Source organism: Felis catus, chromosome C2, assembly GCF_018350175.1.
Source record: "Felis catus isolate Fca126 chromosome C2, F.catus_Fca126_mat1.0, whole genome shotgun sequence".
In the NCBI taxonomy this organism is placed as follows: domain Eukaryota; kingdom Metazoa; phylum Chordata; class Mammalia; order Carnivora; family Felidae; genus Felis; species Felis catus.
The window spans coordinates 110940942-110958816 of NC_058376.1; positions in this window are offsets into that span (position 1 = coordinate 110940942).

Below are 17875 nucleotides of genomic sequence, written 5' to 3' on the forward strand. Positions count from 1 at the left end.
TCAACTGTCCCTTCTCCAGTGTTAAAAAATTATGTTTTCTTCGTCATGTAACAACCACATTCCAGTGCTAATTTGATTAAGAGCAGTCCTGCTTTTGAGAAATGTAATAATCTCAATTTGCACTTATTCTGAGTGTTCCACTAATCAATCCTGAATCTGTAATGTGAATCAAGTGTTCTGATGTTCATCAATAGTAATACAATACAAAACTGTCATTGAAAATAGAAATGGTAGAATTAATTCTTTTAGGGATAAGCTTTATCAGTATAGTGGGAAGAGAAAAATAAGCAGGAAAGATTACACATTTCTAAAAATCAAGTGACTTTGTTTTAACAAATTATATATCCTATAGATATTTAAGAACATAATTTTACTCAAAGCCGAAGGAACAGAATGTTACATTGAACAAGAAATTCCTTTTAGGAGATCATTCTTCTGCAGGGAAGAAAGGTGTTTATTTGATTCCACCTTCTGACCCTGGTAACGTTACTAGCCTAGCTTTGTAAGCTGTGTCATAAGGCGTGTATGTGCATGGTGTAAAACAAACAAACAAAAAACAAAAAATGTGTGGAGCATCAGCAGCCTCGTCAGGTTAAAAATGTGGAACACATTCTCATTTTTACCCTTCCACTTTACCTAGGGGTCTGAAAGTTTGATCATACAAAATATGGCTGTCTTTGCAGATGAGAAATAATGGAAGGATTCATAGAAAAACAGTGCGATTAGGTGAAATGGACCCAGAGATTTGGTGATTAACTCAGACCTTATAGTTTCTTTTACCTCTCTGACCTATGGCTCCTCTTGTTTAAAATGAAGATAAGTCTGATAATAATCAATTTTTAGTATTGTAAAGAATTAAATTACATTTTGAGGGTATTTGAGGTTGCAAAGTACAAAATACCCCAGAAGTTATGGAATGAAAGAATATTACCAGATGACACTGCTAATATGAATTCTCTCCTCATCAGACTTGAGAAATATAGGGTGTCCTTTTTTTGACCACTAATAAGAAGAAAGGGTGTCCTGAACAAATTAATACCATTGATGAGACCACAGAAGGCTTCTTTAATCTTCTTAAAGGAATAGATTTTTATCATCTGTTTTTCTTGAATGATAAATTATCAATTTCAAATGATCCATCCCCTTATGGAAACAAATCAGGATCTGCTATTTTAAATGAAAAATTAACTTCATTAGTAAATTCAAGTTACTAAATAGAACTATAAAAGTAAATTTCACAAAATAAAAGTAAACTATATAACTATAAAAGTAAAGTTCATAAAAGTAAATTTCACAAAAATAGTGACACGCTTATTGTGGTCATATTTTTAAAAAGTCCTTATCTTATACATAAAGAAAGATTTGCAATTAATTATATGAAGTCTAAGTTTTCCATAAAAATTTGAGGAGTGAGTGAATGAGTGAGGGTATAAGTAATAGAAGATTACCCATGAGTTGATAATCATTGAAGTACCAGGGCTCATTCTCTGTACATCTGTATTTGCAAATTTTACGTTTAAAAAAATGTAATAAACATCCAGTGATAGCATTTTCTTAAATTTGAAATGGCTAATCAGTTTTTATGTGTGTGTATTATTTTATATATATAAATGACTTAAGTTTTGATAGGTACTTTTCCCAGTAATTGACATCATAGATAATTTTATATAGGCTAAAATATCTGGCAGTAATCCTACCATTATATCAAAAATTTTTTAAAATGTATGTATATATGTACATTTATACACACACACACATATATATATGTGTGTGTGTGTGTGTGTGTATATATACATATATATACATATATATATATATACATATATATATATATATATATATATATATATATATATATGGCAGAGAGAAAAAGAGAAGGAAGGAGAAAAGGAGGGAAGGAGGGAAATTGAGAAGAAAGGAGGGAGGGAAAGGTAGGGGACGGGAGACAACATTAAACAGGTAGCCTTCATGATACCCCAGGCTTTAGGCCTTAGGTTTCCTAACATTTTGTAGCTCTATAGAACACATTTGTTTTGGTCTCTAGAAAGACTTCTATTAGTTATACCTCCACTGGGGTAGCTAACTCCTCCCTTTAAGGTGGTCTTACAAACAGTATACATTGTATATGGGGAAAAAAGTAGGGAGATGTTTTCAGACAGTCCAGCAGAATTGCCATCTGTCCACTCTGCCCCCAACCAGGGACATTTCTTCTTTCCACGTTTTTAGTCTCCCCTTCTACAGTCTACCTCAGCATACAAAAAGATTCCCCACTGCAGATCTGCCATGTGTGATGTTCCTACTTTTAAGACAATTCCATACAGCGAATGTGTCGAACGCCCACAGCATGTCAGGCACTAAGCCATTTGCGTGGGGTATGATGAAACACAAGATGGATGGATGCCATCCCTACCCTCAGAGAGTGCATTCTCTTGGGAAATGAGTAATTTTTGAGTGTGCTGAGTTTTAAGAAGGTGAAGTGCAGGAAACTATGGGGAGTATATAGCAAAAGTTAAGCTCTGCCGTGTGTTAGACTACAGAGATTTGTTTGGGCCCGAAGAACGCCATGACAAATCTTGGTTTTAGACATTTAGTAAACATTAGTAAACTTGTGATTTGTAAAACTTCAAGTTGCACTATTTCTGATGACATAAACTTTTCAAATCATTCACTAATCAAAATTTTAATTTCATTTGATGATCAAGTTAATGCAGTTTTTGAGTGCATAGCAAACTGAGCTGGTATTTTGGGGGGTGTTGGTACTTCTGGATATTACATTCTGAGAGTCTCAGATTCTATCTAAAGAATGCTACTCCTTTCAGAAAACTTGGCTGACTCCATCCAGCATAGCCTTATCCTTCCAGGTTAGGACTCTGAATCTGTGATTGCATAATGTCCATGGGTGTTCTTTCCTGTATTATATTATTGTGTTAGTCTGAACTCCCGGATGTTCAAAGAAGCAAGAGTAGGAAAGCTTGGATATAAGTGATCAAATCATGTCATAATGATAATGTCTCTTTCCGTGTGCTACTTTTAGTTCCCTCTGTCTGTTGTTCACATCCTCAGGCTAGCCCTCTCTAAATGGGAGAGTGCTGGTTGTCCCAAACTTGCAATCCAAAAGGAAGAGAGATATCCTGATACTCATATATCAAATTTTATAAAAGGGCCCTGGGTGAAATTTTTCAGCTCGTATTTTTACCATTGGACTAGTCTATGAGTTTTGTGAAATAAACATGGAGTGATGGAGGACTTGTTTCTCAAAGGCACATTTGCTGTTCAGACAAAAATGACACTTTATGTATTTTATGACTTTTTGACTATGTGTCTGTCTCCCCTAATGGACTACATGCTAGAATAACGACTGTGTCTTATTAATCTTTATATACTCAGTAACTAGTATAGGACCTCAGTCATAAAAAGTATTCAATAAATACTACTTAAATAAATATGCTATAAAAGAATGTAAATAAGCATCTAAGAAGAGAAGAGAGAAAGGATAGACTGTGCTGAAATAAGTCCTTAAGCACATCAGAGTGTGTGAGTGCCCAGATTGCCAATGCCAGGCAATGTGTAGAGGATCAGAACTATTAAGAATAAGTACCTCTTAACCTTTAAATCACTTTGAAAATGTTTCTGAGAGGATGTACTCCCTTATTACTCAGCTGACATCAGTCACAGAGAGGCTTCATTTAAATCTTAACGTCTCTCTTTTTAATAACAACAAGAATGCTCAGGGGATGATTAAAATTGTTCATGTTCCTATACTTTGTGCCAACTCTGCCTCTGTGTCATTGAATATTCTAGTCTGTGATGGATTAGGGATTGGGGGCCCAAGGTACCACCTGCGAAGCCAGAAGCCTTGCTGACTTCAACTTAAGTTTTGGGAACTATAAAGTGAAAGCATTCAAAAGCAGAAAATTCTATGCCATTTTTATTATACCCTGATGTTTCTGTTCACATAACTAAATTATTAATTTTCCTAAGTGATGAGCTAGAGTCTAGATGAATATGTCATATTATGTAGGGGGCAGTGGTGATGATTCAAAGTGGTCGAGCAATCGTAAACAGGACCACAACACTATAGTCAAAAGAAAACAGCATTTCAGAAAATTCTAGTCCCTTCAGGAACTAGAAAAGCAAAAAACAAAAAACTAACAAACAAAAAAACTTAGCCAAAAGTTAGCTGAAGAAAGGAAATAATAAAAATCAGGGCAGAATTAAATGAAACAGAGAACAGAAAAACAATAGAAAAGATTAAGAGTTGGTTCTTTTGAAGGATAGACAGAATTGAAAAACGCCTGGTAGACTAACAAAGGAAGAAAAAGGAGGTCCTAAATCAACAAAATTATAAATAAGAAGGGAGACATTACTACTGATACCACGGAAATTCAAAGGATCATAAGAGGATACTATGAACAACGATATAACAACAAACTGGACAACCTAGAAGAAATGGAAAAATTCTTAGAAATGTATGACTTACCAAGACTGAGTTAGGAAGAAATAAAAAGTCTGAATAGACCAATTACTAGTTAGGAGGTTGAATCAGTAATCAAAAATCTTCCAATGAAGAAAAGCCCAAGATCAGATAGCGTCACAGGTGAATTTTACCAAACATTTAGAGAAAAATTAACACCGATCCTTCTCAAACTCTTCCAAAAAAATTGAAGAGGAGAGAATACTCTCAAACTCATTTTAAAAAGCCAGTAATGAGGTACATGGGTGGTTTAGTTGTTTAAGCATCCAACTCTTGATTTTTGGCTCAGATTATGATCTCATGGTAGTGAGAATGGGCTCTGTGTTGGGTGTGGAATGTGCTTAAGACTCTCTCTCTCTCTCTCTCTCTCTCTCTCTCTCTCTCTCTCTCACCCCCCCTTCTCCCTCCCCCTCCCCCTCCCCCTCTCTTCCTGCCCCTGCCTCTCTCTCTCTAAAAAAAAAAAAAAAGGTCAGCATTATCTTCATACCAAGACCAGAAAAAGACACAACTAGAAAACCATAGACAATATCCCTAATGAATATAGATGCAAAAATTTTTAATAAAATACTAGCAAGCTGAATTTGGCAGTACATTAAAAGGATCATTCACCATAATCAAGTGGGATTTATTCCTGGGATGCAAAGATGGCTCAAAACACTCAAATCAATCAATGTGATATATCACTTTAATAGAATTAAAGAAAATAATCACATGATCATCTCAATAGATGCAGAAAAAGCACTTGACAAAATTCAGTATTCATTAATAATAAGGTAGAGAAGGAACATATCTCAAAATAATAAAGGCCATATATGACAAACCCATAGCGTACATCATTCTCAATGGTGAAAAGTTGAAAGCTTTTCCTTTAAGACCAGGAATAAAAAAGACAAGGGTACCCACTCTTACCACTCCTATTCAACATAGCAATTGAAGTCCTCAGTAGAGCAATAAGATAAGAAAAAGAAATAACATGTATCAGAATTGAAAAGGAATAGCTAAAATTGTCTCTATTTGCAGATGAGATGTTCTTATATATAGAAAACCCTGAAAACTTAACCAAAAAACTGTTAGATCTGATCTATGAATTCAGTAAAATTGCAGGATACAAAACTAGCATACAAAAATCAGCTTTTCTATACACTAACAATGAAATTTTTGGAAAATAATCTCACAATAGCATCAAAAACAATATAATACTTAGGAGGTAAAAGATCTCTACACTGAAAACTATAAGACACTGATGAAAGAAATCAAAGAAGACACAATGGAAAACTATCCCATGTTCATGGATTGGAAGAATTAATATTGCTAAAATGTCAATACTACCAAAAGCTATGTATAGATTAAAAGCAATCCCTATCAAGTTTCCAACAATATTTTTTATAGAAGTAGGAAAAGAGTTTCTCAAAAAAATTTTAAAGTATTTATTTATTTTGAGAGTGTGCACATGGGGGAGGGGCAGAGAGAGAGAGAAGGAGAGAAAGAATCTTAAGTGGTGTCTGCGATCAGCACAGAACCTGATGTGGGCTTGATCTCACAACATCAAGATCACGACCGGAACCAATATCAAGAGTTAGATGTTTAATTGACTGAGCCACCCAGGTGCCCAAATAGGAAAAACACTCTTAAAATTTATATGAAACTACAAAAGAAACTGGGTAGCCAAAGAAGAATGAAGCAAGAGGCATCACACCTCCTGATTTCAGGCTATAGTCATCAAAACAGTATGGCACTGGCGTAAGAACAGACAAATAGACCAATAGAACAGAACCAAGAACCAAGAAATAAACCCAAGCATATATGGTCAACTAATATTTGACATGAGAGCTAAGAAGCCTCAATGGAGAAAAGACTGTCTCTTAAATAAATGATGCTAGGATAATTGGATATTCACATCTTACAAATAAAAGAAATTTGACTCATATTTTACACCGCTTACAAAAAATAACTCAAGGTGTATTAGAGACTTGAATGTAAAACCTGAAACCATTAAACTCCTAGAAGAAAACCGAAGAACAAAGCTCCTTGGCATGCATCTTGGGAATGATTTTTTGGATATGACACCTAAAGCACAAGCAACAAAATAAAAAAATAAACAGGTAGGACTACATCAATCAAATAGCTTCCGTGCAGTAAAAGAAACCATCAACAAAGTGAAAAGATAATCTATGGAATGGGAAAAGTATTTGTAAAACATGTATCTGATAAAAGATTAATATCCAAAATACACGAAGAACCCATACCATTCAACATCAATAACGTAAATGATCCAAGTAGGAATGGGCTTGAATAGACATTTCTTAAAAAAAAAGACACATGCAAGGCTGATAATTACATGGAAAGATGCTCAACATCATTAGTCATTAGGGAAATGCAAATTAAAGCCACAATGAGATATCACCTCACACCTGTTAGAATAGCCATCATCAAAAAAACAAAAGATAACAAATGCTCTTGAGGATGTGGAGAAAAGGGAACCCTTGTGCACTATTGAGCTTGTAAATTGGTGTAGCCACTGTGGAAAACAATATGGAGAGTCCTCAAAAACTTAAAACTAGAACTACCATATGATCCAGCAATTCTAGTTCTGGGAATATATCCAAAGAAAACTAAAACACTACCTTGAAAAGATATCTGCACCCCCCATCATAGCACCATTATTTACGATGGTCATGGAAACAACCTAACTGTCCATTGATGGATACAAGGGCAAAGAATTTGCGATATACATACATACACACACACACACAAACATGCATATATAAAAAATTGTATATTCATCCATTAAAAATGAGAAAATTCTACCATTTGTGACAACGTGGATTGACTTTGAAGGCATTGTGCTAAACAAAATAATCTCAGAAAAGACAAATGCTACATGATGTTATTTATATTAACTGTATGTGGACTCTAAAACAGAAACAGAAACAAAAAACCTTATAGAAAAAGAAATCAAATTTGTGTTTATAACAGTTGGAGAGAGGAGGGGAGAGGAGTTAGAGGAAAGTGGTCAAAAGGTACAAACTTCCAGGGTACCTGGCTGGTTCAGTTAGTAAAGCATGCAACTCTTGACCTTGGGGTTGTAAGTTCAAGCCCCATGTTGGGTGTAGAGATTACTTAAAAATAAAACCTTTTTTAAAAAAGGTACAAATTTCAGCATGGTGGCTATAGCTAACAATGCTGGAAGATTTACAGGAAAGTTGTTAAGAGCGTATACTGATACTAAGAGTTCTCATCACATGGAGAAAAATTTTGTTTTCTTTTTTCTTCTTTTTTTTTTATTGTATCTATACAAGATGATGGATGTTAACCTATTGTGGTAATCCTTTCACAATATATGTAAATCAGACCACCATGATGTATGCCTTAAGCTAATGCAGTGATGAATGTCTATTATTTCTCAATAAAACTTGGCCGGGTGGGGGGGGCGGGGACTCAGATTACAATGGAAAAATTCACTAATAAAAATAGTTCCTTCTAATTAGAACGTAATGAAATGAAAAGGATAATATAAATATAAAATGCACATATATGGAAAAATTAAACCTATTAAAATATTAGGAAAATTAAATAACCAGACTATTCAAAAGTGGAATAATTCAGGATATTCAGAGTCAATGCCCTCAGAAACAAAAATACAATATAAAATTATATTAGAACAAAAGTCACTCATAGACATCTGTATTTGTTATTGTGCCATGGGGAATATTTATTTTTTTTAATATTTATTTTTGGGACAGTGCAAGCGGGGGAGGGGCAGAGAGAGGGGGACAGGGAATCTGAAGTGGACTCTGCACTGACAGGCTGACAGCAGCGAGTAGGGCTCCATCCAGCTCATGAAGCTAGGAATCATGACCTTAGCTGAAGTCGGAGGCTCAACTGACTGAGCCACCCAGGTGCCCCAGGAATAAAACATTTAAAATAACTTAGTGCCTTTGTTTAGGAAAGTGAATCCTATGCATGTATACACACACACACACACACACACACACACACACAAATGTAGAAAGGCAGGGGGAAAATCCCACTTTCTATTAATGTTTTATAAGGGAACAGCCTATCCATACCAAAAACATGGAGAAGGATGGGGGAGGGGAAGGAATCCATTATTCACCCTGGGAAGGTGCATCAGTTCTTTGGGATCAGTTGAGTTTTTCTATAAATTGACTTATTCAGAGCACTCATGCAAATGTCCTTTTCAGTCCAAAGGTTAAACACCAAAACAATACATGAAGGTAGTAATTTGTCTTTAACCCTTATGATGAAGCACAAGTAAATTGAAGGTTTTCTCTGAGAACCAACAAAATATGAAACCATTCGTAGAACAAATAATGCATAACTACTTATGGCAGTTCTTTCTATTTTTATTTCTGTGTTGGAAAAGGTTTTGGTTATATAACATAATAAAAATAAATCAGACAGACTTGATAATATTAAAGTGAGAGCATGAGCTAATCAGTCAAAAATGTGCTCTAGTTATTTTCAAACTGGCTCCACACCTGGAAGCAAACTTAGTCATCATCCCCATCTTGTCATCACTATGAGAATTTTTGAGTGACTGCCTAAGACAGGAGCCACAGGATTTCAAAAGACCAAGATTCAGACTGATAAACAGCTAAAACCTATTTGATAAAAGGCTTGGCATTTTTTAGAATCAATTAACTTGGAGAAACTACTTAAGATTAACTGTGACTGAATCTTACTCATTTCAAAAGTTGCTGAGTCCATTAAACAAATAAATTCTTGGAATTATCATTTTTCACATATAATTACTGCCAGCCCATGTATTAAGTTCCTCCTGCCTCACCAGTCTGGAGATAAACTGAGGTCACATAATAAAAATTCCTTCCTAACAGAGGTCTCTCCCCAGTATTCTGGGTAGTCCTCAGGGCAACTCTCCATGTATACCCATGCCCCTCCAAAAATCAATTCAAGTTCTTCCTCTGCAGCCTCTTGGTGACACCTGTCATTCAAGAAGCCATTTGGAGGACTCTGAGCGCCACTGCCTAGGCAGCGCAAGAGGTGCCCAAATGTCTCATCAGCCTTCTGACATCAGAGGTGCACGGCACTTTCCCTGTTCACCAAGAAGCGAATCTCTCCTACCTTACTCTGGGTTGAGGGTGAATATGTCATTTCCTTTAATATGAACAACTCCTTTAAGAGTGAAACAGGGCTCTAATGAATAGTGACCCCAAGACAGGTGATTAAGCTGGGTCTGTCCCAGACAAACCAGGACAAACAGTAACAAACCTATGGTTCCTTTTTCGTCCAGAGCTCACAGTTCCATGGGCCTGCTTCCTAGTTCCTCACAGGTGTTGGGTTAAAACTGCACCTTTGGCTTCTTCTTTTTCTTCATAGGCCTCAGACTGAGTCCCCAGGGCTCCGTAGAGAGGAATGCTATCCTGTCCTCTCCAATGTCCGCCAGGCTCGCTCCAGCTGACCACACATCAACCTCTGTTTCACAGGCTCCCCCTCCCCCAAGACACACCTCAGCTGAGGTGCCCAAAATAAATTTTAAAAGACACCACAGGGTGGCAAGTCCAGTCTCAACTCACTGTTATCAACTTACTATCCTAATGGAAATGCAACAAAACAAAACAAGAGAGGATAACCTTTTCTCTGCCAAGGCTAATTAATAACTTTGCCTATATTGAATGTATAGAAAGAAATCTTGGTTATTACCCTTCACTTTGTCATTAAATATTGATAATTACATCTGCCCTGTATCTGAAAAAATTTGCAGTGAAGCAATATTAGTGAAATAATATCTATATAGCATTATTGAACCCTGGGAAAAGGGAATTACATTAATAGCAATAATCATGTTGTCTTCAAAAGAGAAGTTGAGATTGACAATAACATATTCCTACCAGAAAATTATCCATGAAATGTCTTTAGTATTGATTATTTAAAAAGAATATACCAGCCACATTTATTAACATTTACTGACTGTGGGTAATCCATAAAAAACTAATGATCACAGTCTAATAGTCAAGTGTGTATGTTCAATAAAAGACTCACATCTTTGAAGAGCATTTTTAATAATGGACTACACAACAGTCTTCTGAAGCAGAAAGCTTTTAGGGACAGATCATGACACAATCATACATACAACTTAAAAAGAAAATAGTTCTAGTGGAAAACTTAACAAAGATCATGCTTTGCTTTCTATTTGCATTCAAAGCAATTCCACTATATTTGGTCAAACATTAAAGAATCAGACTACCAATTTAAAGTTTGTTCTATTAATCTGGATTGCCCTTAAAGGGCAGAGAAAATAATGACATTAGGCAAACATTAAGCATGGCACTTTGCACATTTTGGTTGCTCAATGGGTGTTTCTTGATTTGATAACCTTGAAGTATCCTCAACCAGACAGGCAATGTCACATCTCTTGAGATAAGATCCTGAATTTAGGCTAAAAACTAAGGATATCATTTCTGCGAATAGAGGAGTCATGCAATTTCTGAGACTGTTTTTCTAGGCTCAACAAGAAGTTTCACAGGGAAAGAGCTCAGCTCTGAAGCGGGGGAGAGGAGGGACAAGTGATAACATGAAGTCTGTGAATAATAGAACAATTCAGCTTGAATCCAAATCAGAACAGCATGCTGCAGAATTGGAGCTCTTAATGTGAGCTTCCATGGGGTTGGTGAAAGGGTCAGTGTTATCAGGCAGGATACATCAGGCTCCTGCCAAAACAGTGTCTCCTCCTCTTCCTAACTTTTCTGACTTTCTCAGTGCCTGAAATTCCACCATTAGAGTGTCACCCGTGTAGATCATGAGGCCTTTTTGGTCTTCTAGAATTTCCCATCAAAATGAAAAGCACTCCTGGGAAGATTAGATATTTAATCCCACGTGTCTAAAGGTATATATATTTCTAGTACCTCAAGATGCTTCATGCTTAAAAAAAAAAGAAATTTGGTAAATTCTCCATATTTTGGTAACTTTTTAAGATTCATAATGCCAGGAGCATATTAAATAAGGGCTCTGAAATATATTGCAGAAAAAACATCATAGTGGTTTAAACTAGTATTTGCAAAAGTATTTTGTCAAGAAAATAATTTGAAATACTATTTAGCATCCATAATACTGTAATATCAACTCACAATGAGTCACCAAGGTCTGAAAACATGGACAATGTGATCAGCAGCCGGGGAGCCAGGAATTGTTTCTGGTGACTGGACTCATTGTCATTGCAGGTATTCATTATTATTATTGAATAATAGCATCAGCCTCAGCATGTTTTCTAAGTTCTTTGGCTCCATAGAATAGCATATATCATGGCCCATATATTTAAAAATTTACCATCTCCAGGGGCGTTTGGGTGGTTCAGTCAGTTAAGCGTCTGACTTCGGCTCAGGTCATGAACTCGCGGTTTGTGGGTTCAAGCCCCGAGTCAGGCTCTGTGCTAACAGCTCAGAGCCTGGAACCTGCTTCGTATTCTGTGTCTCCCTCTCTTTCTCTCTCTCTTCTCTTCCCCCAGTAGTGCTCTCTCTCTCTCTGTCTTTCAAAAATAAATAAATGTTAATTTTTTTTAATTTACCGTATCCATTATTAGAGAAATAAGACAGGCCCCACATGAGAAATGAATGAACATATAAGCACATATACACAGCATTTTACATGTAGTTTCAGAACTCCTGTGGAGTTAAGGTACATCCTTTAAACTTAAATTCAGTTCAAATTGTCTGTGAAGACTTTATGCTGAATTAAGCTGAATGAATCACCCACTCGATTTTTTGATAGCACTTAATTTATATCTCATCTTTGTTACTGTAATGATTGCATTTCTCTCTTCTTTATTAGATAGTGACCTCTCTCTCTTTTTCTTTCCCTTGAATAACAAGCACAGAGCACAAAACTGAACCAATGTACTTTGTATTTAGGAATTGATTAAATAATTGAATGAATTAGACTGGACTGGAAAATTCCATGGGAATAAGGGTCATTTCTGTTTTTACTAGTTACTATATGCCCAGCTCTTAACACAATGCCTGCCATGTAGGGATTTTGTCAATATCTGTTGCATAAACATTGGATGACTTGGTTCTGTTTATTGGAAGTACCTGGTGTTTAGATCTCTCATGAAACTATGTGAACAAATATTGTGTATTTTATGTCAACTTATTCTTGGATGCAAAAATGTCAGTAGATGCTCCTACCTATTCTAACCTTGTATCACTGGCCTGGCTGAATATTTCAGGAAACTGTGCAAAAGCCTGAGACTCTTCCTATCCAACTTTTCCCTTTTCTGTCTCCTTCACAGGAGTCAGACCAGTATTTTGATCTGTGGGTCTTCCTTGCCTTCTCTAGATCTTTCTCTTTATCCTTCCCTTTATCTTTCTCAGACATTTCTCCTGATACATTTCCTGCACATCTAATCCTGATTTGGTGTCTTCTCAGAGGACCCCGACTAACACAGATAGCCAACTATGACACAATCCATTCCGACATTCCATTCTTTTGAGCTTTTAGGTGAAATCTTTCTCTCTCACAAGCATCCAAACCCTCCACAATCATACAAAGATCACTCTCTTGATATTGAATTTCAGGGTTAAATCTTCCCTTCCTCCTGAAGGAGATTTGATTTGGAAAGGATTTTGTTTGATAAATGCAAAGGAAAGGAAATTAACTCTGGAAAATTGTCTACTTAAATAGAAGGAAAGAGGATTTACATGTGGAATAGAAGAACTTGTCCAAAATTATCTCTTGAAAAGCCGAACAAAAGGTACCACTGATTTTTCAGTGAGTGAGAAGTTACTATTTTTTTCCATTCTTAGTGTATTAGATTCCTAGGACTGTGTGACAAAGCACCACTAATGAATAGTGCTGAACGACAGAAATGTGTTCTGTCACAGTTCTGGAAGCTAGAAGTCTGGAATCAAAGTTTGGCAGGGCCCTGCTCTCTCTGAAGTCTCTAGAGAAGCATCTGTTTCATGCTTTCCTCTTAGCTTTTGGTGTTGCAGACAACCCTTGGTGTTTCTTGGTTTATCAATGCATCAATTCAATCCCCGCATTGGTAGCCATATGATTTTCTCCTTGCATGTGTCTGGGTCTCTTCTATTCTCATAAGGACACAAGTCATAATGAAGGGCCCACCCTAAGACCTCATTTTTACTTGATTACATCTGCAAAGACACTATTTCCAAATAAGGTCACCGGAAGCTCGGATTAGGACTTCCATATGTCTTTTTGAGACAGACAATTTAGGCCAAACACTTGGGTAAGGATACATTTCTTTGAATAGAAAAATGGAAAACTGCATAATTAAACAAAATTTCTCAGAGTCTTGGTAAATAATGAAACAGAGTTTTAGTTAGTGAATTGTGCTACTTCTTGTTCTGTGTCCTTCATGTATATCTGATGTGTCCACGCCCTTTACCTCCTCAGATGCACTTAGCTCTTTACATCACTGCTGAATATTGCTGGATGGGAAATGAAACCAACTAGAGTCTTCTAAATGTCAGCCTGTGAATGATATGAATTGATCGGCATATTTATTACCACTGGTAAAGAACTGCTGGTTTAAGTAGTGACCTTTCCAGCTGAAATTAATTGGGTCTTTTCAATGACACTACTTGTATATGAATACATTTTCCTGATTTAGAGAAAACAGAATAAAGACATCAGCAAATCAATCAGCTAGAAAGGGTTTCATGAAGTGCTTTCTAGATAATAAATCAAAGCACACAAAAACTTCACATATATATGAGAAAACATTTTTAGCAGCTTCCAAATTCTTGCTCATCCCATCTGCCACAAGAAAGTGGCTGAACTAGGATGGGAAGTTTAGCCAATATAGTGAATGGGCTATTCAAAAACCATTCAGAACAACTCTTCTCCCTGACATTATTATAGAGACTGAAAGCTGAGCTAAGCCACCTTTTCTTCATGACTAGAGGCAGCCATGTGACACACTTCTGGCCAATACTATGTAGGCAGAGCCACTGGGGATGGCATTTCTTCTCAAGAAAATGCTTGCTGGGAGAGGGAAGGGCAGAGGGAGAGGGAGAGAGAGAACTTTAAGCAGGCTACACACCCAACATGAAGCCCCAAGGCTTGGTCTCAGAACCCTGAGATCATGACCTGAGCCAAAATCAAGAGTCACTGGCTTAACTGACTGAACTACCCAGGCACCCCAAATATTACCTCTTTAAGAGGAGTGTTCTTATATGTTATTATTTGCCAGTCTCCCATCATCCTGTCAGGAATGTATATGTGATACCTGGGATGCAGCAACCATCTTACCACCATGAGTTGAAAAGTTCTTATTGAAATGGTGGAGTAAGGGGCACCTGAGTGGCTCATAGGTTAAGCATCCAACTCTTGATACTGGCTCAGGTTGTAATCTCAGGTCCTGAGTTTGAGCCCCACATAAAGCTCTGCTGCACTGAGTGCAGAGATTACTTGGGATTCTCTCTCTCCCTCTCTCTGTGCCCTTCCCCTGCTCTCTTGCACTCTCTTTCTCTCCCCACCAAAATAAATAAATGAACATTAAAAAAAAAAAAAAAAGAAAGAACGAAAGAAAGAAATGGCGGGGCGCCTGGGTGGCTCAGTCGGTGAAGCGTCTGACTTCAGCTCAGGTCATGAATTCACTGCTCATGAGTTCGAGCCCCACATCAGGCTCTATGCTGACAGATGGCAGCCTAGAGCCCACTTGGGATTCTGTATCTGTCTCTCTGCCCCTCCCCCACCCAAGCGCTTGCGAGCGCACTCTCTCTCTCTCAAATATAAATAAACATAAAAAAGTTAAAAAAAAGAAAAGAAATGGTGGAATAAGACTACTGAAAGTGTAATAAAAAGCACTGATGTTGAATTTTAACATCGGATTGTCCAATTATTGAACTTGAACTTCTATGGCAGTGATTATCAAAAAGGACTGACTTTCCCTGCCAGGTGACAAGTGGCAATGTCTGCAAAAATTTTTGGTGCCACAACTGTATGAGAGAGAAGCTACTAGCATCTAATTAGGTAGAAACCAGATATGCTGCTAAACATTCTACAGTGTACCAAGACAGCCCCCAACAACAAAGTATTATCTGACCCAAAGAGTCAACAGTGCTGAGATTCAGAAACTCTAGGCTATCAGTCCCAATTTCTTTAATGTTAAGAAAAGGAGATTTTAAATTATTTTTTAAACATTTTTACTTATTTTTGAGAGACAGAGACAGAACATGAGTGGGGGAGGGGCAGGGAGAGAGGGAGACACAGAATGGGAAGCAGGCTCCAGGCTCAGATTGGTCAGCACAGAGCCCGACTCGGGGCTCGAACCCACAAACTGTGAGATCATGCTCTGAGCTGAAGTTGGACGCTCAACAGACTGAGCCACCCAGGTGCCCCAATAAGGGAGTTTTTAAAAGATGACATCTATGGGTGCCTTAAAAAAATAGAAGGTAGTATGCATAGTTCTGACAAGAGAATACTTGAGTAATCGTTTACCCACTCACTCGATAGTAATTTAAACTATCTTTTAAAGTAATACTTATAAAGACTACATAAGAATAGCAAAAGTTGCACACTAAGTGAAAAAAAATCAATATGTTCAAGTATAGGTGTTGAATGATTACTTCCATTAAAAAGAAAGTGTAGGGGCGCCTGGGTAGCTCAGTCGGTTGAGCATCCGATGTCGGCTCAGGTCATGATCTCACAGTTTGTGGGCTGGAGCCCCCAGGCTCTGTGCTGACAGCTCAGAGCCTGGAGCCTGCTTCCCATTCTGTGTCTCCTTCTCTCTTTGTCTTTATCCTGCTCATGCTCTGTCTCTCAAGAATAAATAAACGTTAAGAAGGAAAAGAAGGAAAAGAAAAAGGAAGTATAAGTGATTATATCAGAGTGATGATAGTAGTTGTATTGAAGATTTTGAGTTGGTTCTTTCCTGTTTTACAAAGTTATTCAATATGATTATGCTGTTTTTATAAATTGAAAAATATTTTTAAGTAACGAATGGGAGGAAAGATTAAAATACTCGAGTGGTGTTGATTTTTCTGACATTTATGAAATTTCCTCCTAGCCTTACAAAAATACTATGTAGGCTAATGAAATATTTTATGCAATTGAATACCACTTACATTGATTCTTTCATGTCAGCAACATTCTTTTTAGTTCTTTATATGTCCCTAAATATGGAATTACTGGAATTTAACTCATAGGACTATTCCCCTCCAGGGTTTTATGAAGATGTCAGAAGCACCTACAACATTAAAACGATTGCGTGAAAAATTGTCACTGCAAAGTCTTATGTTTGTTTTAGATTCCAATGGCTGCTGAAACAAATGACCACACGTGGGGGACTTAAAACAGCAGAAATATATTCTTTTACAGTTCTGGAGGCCAGAAGTCCAAAGCAAACATCATTGAGCTACAATTAAGGAGTCATCAGTGCTGTCCCCTCTCTGGAGGCTAGAGGGAGAAATCCTTGCCTCTTCCAGCTTTGGGTGCCTACAGGCACCCTTTGGCTTGTGGCCCCTTCACTCCAATCTCTGTCTCTGCCTTCATATGTTTTTCTCCTTTGTGTGTTTCTCAAGCTTCCTCTTGAGCATCTTTTCTATAAAGATACATGTCATGACATTTAGAGCCTATACAGACAATACAGGATAATCCCTTCATCTCAAATTGTTGATACAATGACATGTTAAAGGCCCATTTTCTAAATAAAAGTTCCAGAGATTAGGATATAATATTTTTGGAAGCCATTATCCAAGCCACTAGTATATGATATAAAGAAAAGATAAAGCTCATTGCTAATCTCATCTGAAAATCTGAATTTCTATTTATATCTAGCTAGGATTTAAAATCTGGCACAATTATCCAGGATCTTAATCCTAGGAAAGTAGAGTGGGAGCAAAGAACCTGTTATTCCCTATTAAATGAAAGAAGCATGAGATGATAAAGTTTAGGGAAACTAATTTTTTAAACACATTAATGTAAAATGTTTTTTTAATGTGAATTGACCAATGAAATTTGTTTCAGCTATGTCAACATTTGAATACATAATGGCCTCTTATATCTAAAAATAAAATGCTTAACATTATTTCACTGTATTTCAACAACTGTGCAGTTTCTGAAAACTAATTTGAGGATTTAACTTTAACATCACAGTTCAGTAAATATAAGGCTGTGAAATTACTAAAAAGGCAGGACTGTACTTACTTAGCTTGAGTTGTCTAAGAAGCTGAACATACCTTTAACTCTCCAATTAAAAGATATTTTAGCAAAATTATGAGAGTACACAAATAATTAAAGCCTTAGAGCTTTCATTTCTCTTCCCCATTTGGTTATTTTAATTCTTTAGATTTAATTTCAGAATAATTCTGCCAAAGTCTTGAATTTGGAGGTAATCACATGTGATCATTGTTTTTACATTTCTGTTTTTGGCCAGGAATATTCCTAAATCTAAACATT